This window comes from Cicer arietinum, chromosome 8 (assembly GCF_000331145.2).
Source record: "Cicer arietinum cultivar CDC Frontier isolate Library 1 chromosome 8, Cicar.CDCFrontier_v2.0, whole genome shotgun sequence".
Taxonomy (NCBI): domain Eukaryota; kingdom Viridiplantae; phylum Streptophyta; class Magnoliopsida; order Fabales; family Fabaceae; genus Cicer; species Cicer arietinum.
Window position 1 is genome coordinate 27292164 of NC_021167.2, and position 12038 is coordinate 27304201.

Below are 12038 nucleotides of genomic sequence, written 5' to 3' on the forward strand. Positions count from 1 at the left end.
TTTTTTTTTTACTTTCACAAAATTCAAAATTAGATACCATAAACATAATTTTTGAATAAGTTATGCAAAACATTTTTTATAAATTAAACAAAATAATACTCAAAGAGTTTAATTGTTAGGAAATTAGGAAACATAAGATTGAAATAAATGAATTAGAAAATAAAGTAATAAAAAATTGTGAATTTAATTATTACTCTCAATAAAATAATAACAATATTATTAAATATTAATTATTAATATTGGTTGTTGAGAAAACCTTTGGTTTTTCTTTTCATGACCAACTAAATCATCACGTGCTGTATTTCTTTTGGCAATTACACGGAGATAAAAAACCTAAAACAACATATCACGTTCTATTTTTTGTTTTTCTTTCTAAAGGTACACTTTTAATTTTAATAAGAAAATAACACAAAATTCAGGTTTTAGTGGTGTGGTGTCTAAGGGAGATCGAGATATTCACTCTAAAATATTTAAGTTTTGCACTTAAAATTTTAAATGAAATAGTCGGATTCGAATAATTGTTGATCTATTTTTTTATCTGCACCCGACCATTCAAACTTATATATATACTAATATTTGCGAATTGTGTGATTCGTGACCCGCATCTCAAATTGTACTGGAAAAGCTCAAATTTTACATGGATAAGAGATAAAACATTATAACAGTTTATAAATAGTGACACTATCACCTTACAAGTCAATTTTGTAGAAATGAGTTAGTTTCAATATAAAAAACCTAAAAAATTAACTTATTCAAGTAACATGATATTAGTTGGGTCAACTGATTTTGTTCAACGATACTCACTTGTATATTTAACATTCTTAAAGAATAGCGCGTCTTCCTTTTTATCCTTTATTTTTGCTAATACTTCAACATAAATGCTATTTATTATGACAAAAAAATTATAAAGAAATAGAAACACCAAAGTAATAAATAACAAATATTGACTAAACATCTAAACATCAAAGTAATAAATAATAAATTAAAAATCACAACATTTCCATAGTATAATAAAGACACCTACAAATTAAATAGTTGAGTTAAACAGTTAATATACTTTAATTGAAATTGAACTGTTTAATTTATAGTACCTTTATTCTTATATGTAAAATTCTTTTGTATAAATTTTTTTAATTATTTTTATAAGATATATTTTTTGAATTACAACATGTATTAATTATCTTTTTTTATAAAAATATCTTAACTAAATGAAAAATAATTAAAAGACTATTCACTTATAGTAATTGAATAATTAGATATAGAGACAATTAAATTAAGATAAATTTAGTCATTCACTTATAGTAGTATCCTTGAATATAAAGATAAAAATAATTTTAATTTTGATATCATAACTATTGATTAGAAATTACTTAATCATAAATTGTACCTATGTTTGTTTTCATGGTAGGCCATTCCTTATTTGTACCTATGTTTGTTTACTATGTCCCACATCATGTGTCTACCATGTTTATGTCCCTTTTGGTACCCTAAATTCTTAACCTTGTTACCTCACGAGCCTTGCCTTTGTTTATCTCACATGCTACCTTTTACCCCTAACTTATACACAACAACAACAAAATGGATGTTTTGGGTTCGAATACAGAAGAAGTAAAAATACTAACGTAACAATTAATTACTAATTTTATTTGTTAAAAAAAAAATCTAAAAAATAAGGGTTTGCGTATAAACTTCATTAATATAAAAAACTCTATTATGCATGACAAGAAAACGGATTTAGATCACATGCAATAGAAATTCCTTACAGTTTAATACAATAATAAATTTTTATCATTAATTTAAGATTGAATGATTAAGATTACACATTTGCTAAATTAATTTTAAAAAAATTCAACTATAATTTAAATCGAACGATATATATCACTAAATACACGACCAATTATTTCACCCCATTTATTTCCTTGAAAACAAGTAGAAAACTATACAATAATACTGACCCAACACAAATTAAATAATATTTATATTTCTGTTAATTTAATCAAGAGAGGACATAGATTTAAACACCCAGACATATTGGATTGGCAACATTAGAACTGACATTCAAATAATTTTCTAACTGATTTAGATTCTTTTTAATTATTTTTCATTAAATAATATTTTTTACCTATTCGTTGCATATCATTTAGTAATGTTTCAGATTGGACTTTGAATTTGCCAGGAACAATATTTCAAGCCCAACATTCAACTTTAAGCCTCCATTGGAATATTCCACTTGGCCTAACAGTTAGAAAGGAACATAGAGCAAGGATCCTAGTGTTGTATCCTTTTTCTATATGAATATTATGATTCTGACAACAACTCTGCATTTCTATAAATATCATCGTCATTTTTATTAACTTCAACGTTGAAATGTGTTCCAACTTCAAATCCACAACACTATATCTATGAAATATTGTATATTTTTTTATCTATGATAAGTCTTCACAGTTTGACTTTTGTAAAAAGATGTCTAAGTAATTTGAAAAGTATAATAATAGTTTCTAAATTATCATTAACTTTGATTATCAAATAAAGTGAATTTTTTTATATAGCCGAAATAAAATATTTACAAATACCACCCTACCTTTAAATACGAAGAAATCTATCTTCATATTCAATCCATCTATCTTCCACGATCTCGTTTAAATCAAGTAGTAATACTAAATTTTTTTAAAAATAGTAAATATTTATAATAATAATTTTTTATTCGTTAAATAGTAAATATTTAAAATAATAATTTTTATTCTTTAAATAGTAAATATTTAAAAAATAATTTTTTTTTAAAGTCACAATTATTTTAATTTTAAAATAAAAAGTATGAAAGAGTCACGTTCTTGTGATAGAGAAATAATTGGGTCCGGTTAATGACGATGGTTGAAGGTGAGAAATTGATCAAGTGGGTCCAGTCTTATGACTATCCAGCTAAGGTAACTAGACACGTGTCGCAAAATAGAGATTTTCTTGAGAAAGTGGGACCCACTTTCATATCCAACTGGATAAAAGTAAAAGGCCAGAAGTGGGACCCATGGATTCTATTGATATATAGAGAATCTATATGTCATGGATACCCATACATATGGGGTGGTAATAAGTTAACCAAACAGTTTTTACAAAATTCGAGGATCATATGTAAATTTTTTTTAAAGTTTATGTATGTGTTTGGTCATTTATTCTCAACTGTAGAAATAGTAAAGTTTAAATTCTAATCTTATAAGTGATGTGTGTTAGAAAGATACCGTCCTAAAATTTAAATATCAATTTTAAGAAAAATTTAATAAAAATAAAAATAAAATTTTCAATATTTTTATCTTGTATATTTATAAAATAAATAATTTTCTTTTTTGTAAATTTTGAAATAATTTAAAATATTAAAATATTTACAACTTTTAGATCAGACTTAATTAAACTATAGATTTAATATGTCATCCGACTTTGACTCATGACAATGAAAAATTGGTGAATAATGTAAATATTCTCTTCAAATTTTCAACATTTACTTGTTATCTAAAAAATGTCACCTAATTTAATGAGCATAAAATTTAATAATATAAATTTAATAAAATAATTACATATATTTCTCAATCATGCTGGTGTGCTAAGTATGAAAAATTATCTCGATAAACTATACTTGAATTTAATAAAATACTCTTTATTTGTAGGTTATATTCAAATACATTCTCTACCTCTGACCTCAATCCTTTAAAACAATTTATACCACATGACATGAGTAATCTAATGACTTAAATATAACAAGTAAGTCATAAAGATTATAAATTTTATCTAATATCTTCTACTTAAGTAACATCTTTTAATAAGATTTGACATAATTAAATTTGTAAGTGGTGTTCCACTTACCCTCATCTATCCCATGCGTCCATGGTACAAAGACAAATAATTCAGCTAGAATGAATTATATATATATATATATATATATACATCTATATAGTATATACTTAATCATCATTTACGATTAATCATCGACTTCGTTCACACAATTAAATGTGTGCATATAATATATAAATCATATTTATCAATGGCCACCATCAAACTACACATGAATGCATTGAGTACTTTAACATACATTTAACTATGCAAAACCTTATGATGTTATGTCATATAACATAAAATATCTCTCAATCACGTAATGATATGAATTCTTAAGTACAAACACTATAGTAACCATATAATATGAAAAAGAATGCTAAAGAAAATGATTAGAAGAGATTTTATCCAAAACAAACTCAAATTCACGTTTTCAGTAACCATGCATCATCTTTGATAATTTAATTAAAATATCAAACGATGTCCGATTTGAGTAAACGATAATTCTTTAGAAAACTTAAGATATATAGTTTATAAAAGTAATTTTATTTTTTAAAGATAAATATCCATTTAGTTCAGTTTATTAAAAGAATATATAAAGGTATAAAAACATAACAACAAATATTTCCTTAACTTTAAATCCAAATTTCTCTAACTATCATAAGTGAAATTCAATGATCTAAGTGTCTATTTTCAATAGAATTTTGTTTACTTTATAATGGTTTGAGAATCATTGTGATACAATGTAGGTGGAGAAAGTTATAAACACAATATTGACAAAGTGTTTATACAAGATTGAAGGATTAAACTTTCCTCTTATCTCTTTTACCTAAATTAGTCATTATCATCACATAGAAAGCTCATCCATATAAGAATTAATCAAATAAAAACTAATCATGAATTATATTCTTCTAAAAATTAGAACCCATTAACTTCTTTCCATGCCACAAAATATGAAATTTATCATATCAGACAACAGAAGATATAAAAATAAATTCATATTACTCGATCATTCAAATTAATTTAAAACCTTAAATACACCTAAGCGAGGTTTTAAAAAAAAAATTATGTTACTTTAGAGAAATTACAAGGAAATGAGAGTGTCATAAGTTTGTCTTGAATTTTCTCAATTTTCTTGTTTAATACCTAGTTCTTCCTCTTCCTTATTGATCTTCTTCACCCGCTCATAGGTTCTTTCATCTTCCTATCCCTCTCGTGGCTTCTCCCACTCTCTCTTTCTTTCTTCTCATCTCATACTCTATTTTACTTTCTTTCTCATTTTCTTTCTTTCTTTCTTTTTATTTTTTCTTTTATTCTGTTTTAGGATGTTTTCCCTCCCCTACACACTTCCTATTTCTATTATTTTAATTCATTTATTGAAAGATTGATAAGCACACAATTCCTAAGTGGGTGGCACCATCTATTAAGTACTCAACAATATTTTAGTAGTTACTACTTACTCAAACCTCTATTTATGCAAATTAATTATATCTCATTCAAAATTATACATCAAATAAAGATAATTATTCCTATTATTATGATTGCTATTCTATTAACTATAAAAGTGATCATCATGAGCATAAACAAAATACTAAATTTTGTTAAATATTTTTCCAATAGATTATGCTATCACTAAATTATCATGATCACATGCAATTTCATAAGAATTAACACATTCATCTTATTTTAATAATTATAATAGTAATAATAATAAAGACATATTGATAATAGTTCAAGCATAGAAAGATGGGGTGTCACATGAACACTAAATTTGTCAAAAAAATTTAAGACTTAAATCTAATATCTAACTTGTCATTGATTTTTTTAAAAAACTTGAGTTTGATCTTTTATGAAAATTTAGTGTAACACATGTAAGTATACTTAAAATCTATTTTATATTAATATATTTAAATAATTAACGAGACATAAAGTAACAACCTAGTAAAGAGATATAAAGTTGACTTAGTGATTGAGGTAAGAGAATAAAAAAGTAAAGTGATAAACAAAAGACGTTTTAAATCAATTAAATTAACTATATATTTTAAAATTTAACACGATATTTTGATTCGTACAAAACATACATTTTTTAAAATTTGACTTTATATGACACCACACTTTATAATATAATATATACTAAAACAGTTAAATTACTAAAAAGTTTTTGAACTTATAATTTAAGATAAAATTCATAATCTAATATATAATAATGATAAAAATATTATTTATTTAAGTAGGCTAGTTTAATAAGTCTAATTTATTTAGTTTGACCTATTATCTCCCCAACATACATGGGAATAACACATTGAGAGAGAAAGAAATAGATAAAATGATGTGATGGAAAAATAAATAGAGAGAAAATGAAGTGTATGAATGAATGTTAACAAATTTAAAGTGTTCAAATATAATGAAAAATCAAATATGAAAATTATTTTTAGCCAAATAAATTGAAAAGTTTTATTACTTGTGTTATGATTATCGCATTGCGTTTAATTTTAAAGATTTTCTTTTTTGACGGATCAAATTTGCATGAAATTCAAAGTTTTTATTTTTTAACTTTACTTTAAGTATCGGCTCTGAATCATGTCCCTACAAGCCCAAACACCTAGTAGGTACATTTTTTCAGCCCAAAAAAAAGAATAGTGGTTATTGATTTGGGCTATGCAGGCAATCTTTCATTTGCCTTAATGAACTATGGGAGCTGTTATCCGCACCCCACTTTTGCTACTAGACCTTTTGATTTCGGATAGAGACAAATCCAGCTGGTTTAAGAGTGGAATGTGATGGGTTTGGTTGAAATCAGATAATGTTGAAATAGTCACACATTCTTTATAATTTAAAAAAAAATGGCTTTTAAAGTTATATTTATATCTCTAATTTTTCGTAACAATTTGTCCAAATCAAAAACACTTTAAGTTTGTATCTTATCATTTTCTTTTCACTTATACTATTATATTAGAGTGTTGTGAAATGTAGTTTAAATATTTATTTTGGAGAGTGTGAGTGTATTAGAGATCATGAGAAGTTTGAAAAAAGTTTATGTGTTATAATAATTTTCACATAATATTATTTTTTGATTTTGAAATTTTCACATTATTTTTTTGTATTTTAATTGTTATTTAAATTTTTGTGTTTGTTTATTTTCCATCCAAATGCAACTCTCCCCCTTAATATATTAATAGAATCATGCCCTTTATTTTTGTTTAAAATATCATAGTAATAATTTTATATAATCTTTATTATTAAAAAATTCGACCACCGTTGGATTAATTTCTGAATTCGTCCATGTGAAAAGATTAATAAACATATAATTGGATCATTAGAATTTTCATACCACCAAAAGGTGTTAATATAAATATAGTTTGAAGTATCTAACATTATACATTTGGATGAACCACGACAAATGCCATATATGAAAATATACATTTCGAACAAATGGCGTTAGGAAGCATAATTTCAAACAAAAAATAAAATGCAGAAAAAATTCATTTTGAAACTATAAATTATCCTTCAGAAAAGACATGTAGACCTATTTGCTCTTTGAAAAATAAAATTAGTATTTTTGGGATAAATTTAAGACAGTTTTTGCTCTTATAGACAACTGAGAATTTTGTGGATCAACTTAGTATTTTATGTTTTTTTAGTGATCATATAGGTTTTCATAAGGACATAATATTATAAGTTTATAGTGTGTAATTTGGATATCTTTCACGTATAATTATTGAGATTAATTATTTGAATTAGATATTATTATAATTAGTAACAAAAAAATTTCTCAAATATTTTAGCATTATTTTCTTTCTAAGACAAAATTTGAATAAAATGTGTCCAATTAAATCGAATGAGGTCCAAATCATCTCCTCCAAACATTCTCAATATTATAACATTTTATAAAAAAAGTAAAAAGAAAAAATATTAAAAACTTTTTCAACAGTACTATTTAATTATATATATATATATATATATATATATATAATATAATATAATATAATATAAATTAACGGTTTCAATCTACATGGTGCTTCAAGGTGACACATATTAATTGTTTTCAATGGTTACTACTATAAAGGAAGAATGATGTGCCCACTGATATTCTTTTGTCATATAGTGGAAGTATATATATATATATGAAATCCATGAATTGAATTTTTAATTGTACGAACAACTTGATTTATTAATTTTATATAAAAGTCTTAATTTATTAATAAAAAAAATGATGTTTAGGGTCGGAAAGGAAGACAAAAATAGACACACATATACCCATGATAGTTTTCTATCTAAAAGCAATAATGATTTGATCAACTTTAATTTAATGTAATAAAATTTAGGTACATTTGCAACTGATTTGTGATTTTATGAAGTGCTCTTTCTTGAAAGTAGCCTTGGAAAGTAATATAAAAAAAATAAAAGGATCAAATTAAATAAATTTGCAAGAATCGATGCCTTATTCTAAGTTTCCAATAGGTTGTAAATTATTTGATTGAAAAATAAATTGACTCACCATAGATGATTGCAAAGGTTATATATACAATACAGTTCTAATCACTATGCTGAAGGATCAAAAGTGTGTCACTTTATTTTGTAATTGGATTTTAGTTAAAGCTAATCACAAGCTAATTATTATAAATATTTTTCTTGAGGCAAACTATCTATTTGTGATGGATATTACTGGTACGGACACACCAAATATTATATTTGAAAATATGGTTTAAAAAAATATAATTAAAAGAATCAAATTATTTTATTTATAATATAAAATCGCAATAAAAATTTAAAAAATTATAAATTTTATTCGTTTATAATAATAATAAATAAACTCAAATACACAAATAATATTACATTAACATATTAATTTTTTTCAAAATAAAATAATGGTAAAAAATAAAAAAACCTCACTAGTGCAATACATTTCAGATAACTACCTAATAAGAGTACTTCATTATTTTAGATATACACATGCTATTCAGCTAGTTAATGTGTGTTTTTTATTTAAAAAAGCTATATAATATATTGTGTGTAGCATGTAATAGTTCGATAGTGCAATTCACATTGACCTCATTTAATTGAAAGATAAATTCATTTGCAGATGAAGAAAATGCTTTAAAGACATTGCTTTCTGCAATTGCATAAAATAACTACTTGATTGGTACTTTTTCAATAGCCTACTTAGCTAAGATCATGCGTATTTCTTGAATTTGCATAGAAATATAAAATTTCAACAAGATTTTGGATGCATATCTTTTTTAAAAAGTTCAACTAATATCAATAAATCTAGATATAAATATACGTAATATGTACAATCGTGTCCTTCTAATGCTATCGGGTAATCGTAATCACAGTACAATTGTCATTAAGTGACTTTGAAATAAAGGTATAGGTGAACTACTGTGTCCATTTTCATCAGATTTTCTTCTCGTCTATCTAGTAGTCATAATCAAAGGTCCAAGTCAGTTACGGTAGATAACAATTTTAGATTTTACTCGTGGCAATAACTTACCCTAATTTCGAGAAGCTTATATGATGTCACTCGATCGAGCTAGGTCGATTCAAAATCATCCATCTTTATGTTGGGCTCATACTAGGACATTCTATGTCTGGTCCAAAACAATTTTGTTTGACATAAAGATAACTTTTTATCAGTATAATTAGATCCGATTAAGAGGGGATACTAAATTGACTCAAATGTTTATCATCCATCTTTATGTTTGACATCACAATATGATTCGATTAATTTAAATTGACTCAAATTCTGATGTTTTTTATTCATAAAATACTAACTCAATTGTAAGAATTTACCTTTGTAATTTTAAAATAAAATGATGGTTAATCACTTTAATTAATAATAAATTTTTATTTTACTATTTTTTTTTTGAAAAGTTTCAATATTTTTTTTAGTCCATTTGCAACTCACGACTTTTTTTTCTCCTTTGATTCTAGAACTCAAGACTTTATTATTTAAGAAACAAATAATGTTTTTTAGTGTAGATGGTCAGAATCAACGTTTTATAGTTTTGTTGGAATAAATGCTCTGCTCTGTTTCCCTCATTTGACATTCTAGTATTTTGATATCTTGAGCATATGTGATGAATGTTTGTATATTTGCATGTTAGATAGATCTAAGGATGAATGTGGTTTGTGTTTTAACTCTACATATGTGCAAATTATTTTAACTCTAAATACCTTTCATTCTCGATCACAAACTTATTTAATCATCAGAGTATGTTTATATACTCTCCCTCAAATTTTGAACACTAAGGCAGAATAAACATACACTCCAAAGAGAATAATCTTTTAATAAATTGGACTTGTTGAGTCTAAGTGAATTTACTCATCCAATCTTTAGTTATTGGAGTATTTTTAATTTTTGTTTTTTTGGTCTAGAGTATTTTTAATTTTTAATCCGATTTTTAGTGTCATTGTATTCTAAACTTAGTATCTTGAAAAAAACAAAATGTTATGCATTCATATAAATATATTGTTATAAGAATATATGTTTTAAATTGTTGGGTGAGCTCACTCCTCAAGTGGAACCCACTAGTTTTATTAGTATTAATATTATTATTATTGAAAAAAAAGAAAGAAAAAAAAAAAGGTATGATTGGGCTAGACCCAATAAAAAAGATTTAAAAATCCCTAAGGATCAGAAGAAAAATAAGGGTTTGGTTCCGGTGATGGTAACAGGTGTGTAACAAACTTGCTCCATTTGATCTACGTATTTAAAAAGTTATTTCTTGTTACTTTAATATATAGTTTGAGTAATTTTATCTTTCTACGAGAGTTTGTTATTGTTGATTGATGTTCCCAATTGTTAGTAGGAAGACTCTAGTGTACCAATTAATTATTATAGTAGAAGTTTTTAGTGGAATAAGTTATGTGGTTTTTATTCTCTCAAGGAAGTTTTCCACGTTAAAAAATTGTGTTTGTCTCATATTTAATTTTTCTGCCAATTATTTTTGCTGTGTGTAATTGTATTTTCTGTTTGGCCATTTATCTGCATAAGTGGAGGAAAAAATATTTCATAGTTATCGCTAATTATCTTTGGTTTTTCTCAACATAAATTTGTGTGACAAAATGAAATTAATGATACACACTCCAAGACATTATAACTAATTATAAGTAATTGAATCTAGATGCGATCAAAATTAGATAATCAGTCTATATTTTAAAATTATATTTTAATTTTTTATTAAATTTACAATCAATATTTAAATACAAATATAAAAATACATATTTTTAATTATTTATACATATTATTTAATTACTTTTTTTCTAATTTTTTTATTCTGTGTACACTTAAATATTGTGTCTAAATTCTTTTTTTTTTATTAAGAAAATTGTCTCTAAATTCTTGTGAACAAGTTCTAGATTATTATTAATATCCAATAATAAAGTTATCTTTTACAAAACATTATTATACAAACGAAACCTATGGTAGGAGTTAGCTAGCACATTAATACTTGTAAAGGCTAGGGAATGCTAGGCTTGATCATAGGAACTTTCTATGTTTTAGTGCTATCATGTGGATCATGCTAATTAATTAATAATGTTATGTATTAGGTATAAGTAAAGTAAATAAACATATATAACTAGTGACAATTAAATAAATCACCAATACCTCCAAAAAGGTTATATCCTATGACACAAATGGCAACATAAAATAGATTAATTTCTTACCTGAGAAAAAGTAAGGGCTACTAGTGTCTTTTAGATCACAACTAAGCATAGCCTTTTCATTTGTGTTAAACATTAAAAAACCAAACTAAACGATATGCATATGCCTATGGAGAAAAAGATGACTTGAATATGATTTTTTATTTTTTTTTAATGTTTATTCTGTTGTTACTATCTTGGAATAATTTTGACACTATATACAATATAAAATAGATCAGTATCCCTTCTTAGATTATTAAGGGCATGCATCTGTTCATAAGTTCTACTTTTAAAGGTCCACTTTATGGTGGTGAACTTTTTATAACCATATAAACATTGTTGACATGTGTTTGTTAATAATATAATCTTTTCTACTTTTACCTAAAGTGATTCTTTGCTCTTTTGCAGTTGACTGAAAGAAATTGTGCCAATTATTTTAACCATCATATTATATATATAGACTAGAATCTTATTCTTCTTATGAGAATTTATTATATAGTCTTAAGGTCAAGCTGATAAAGTACCCTTGAATTTTTTAAATAGATAAGTACACTGAATTTTACTTTTTTTTT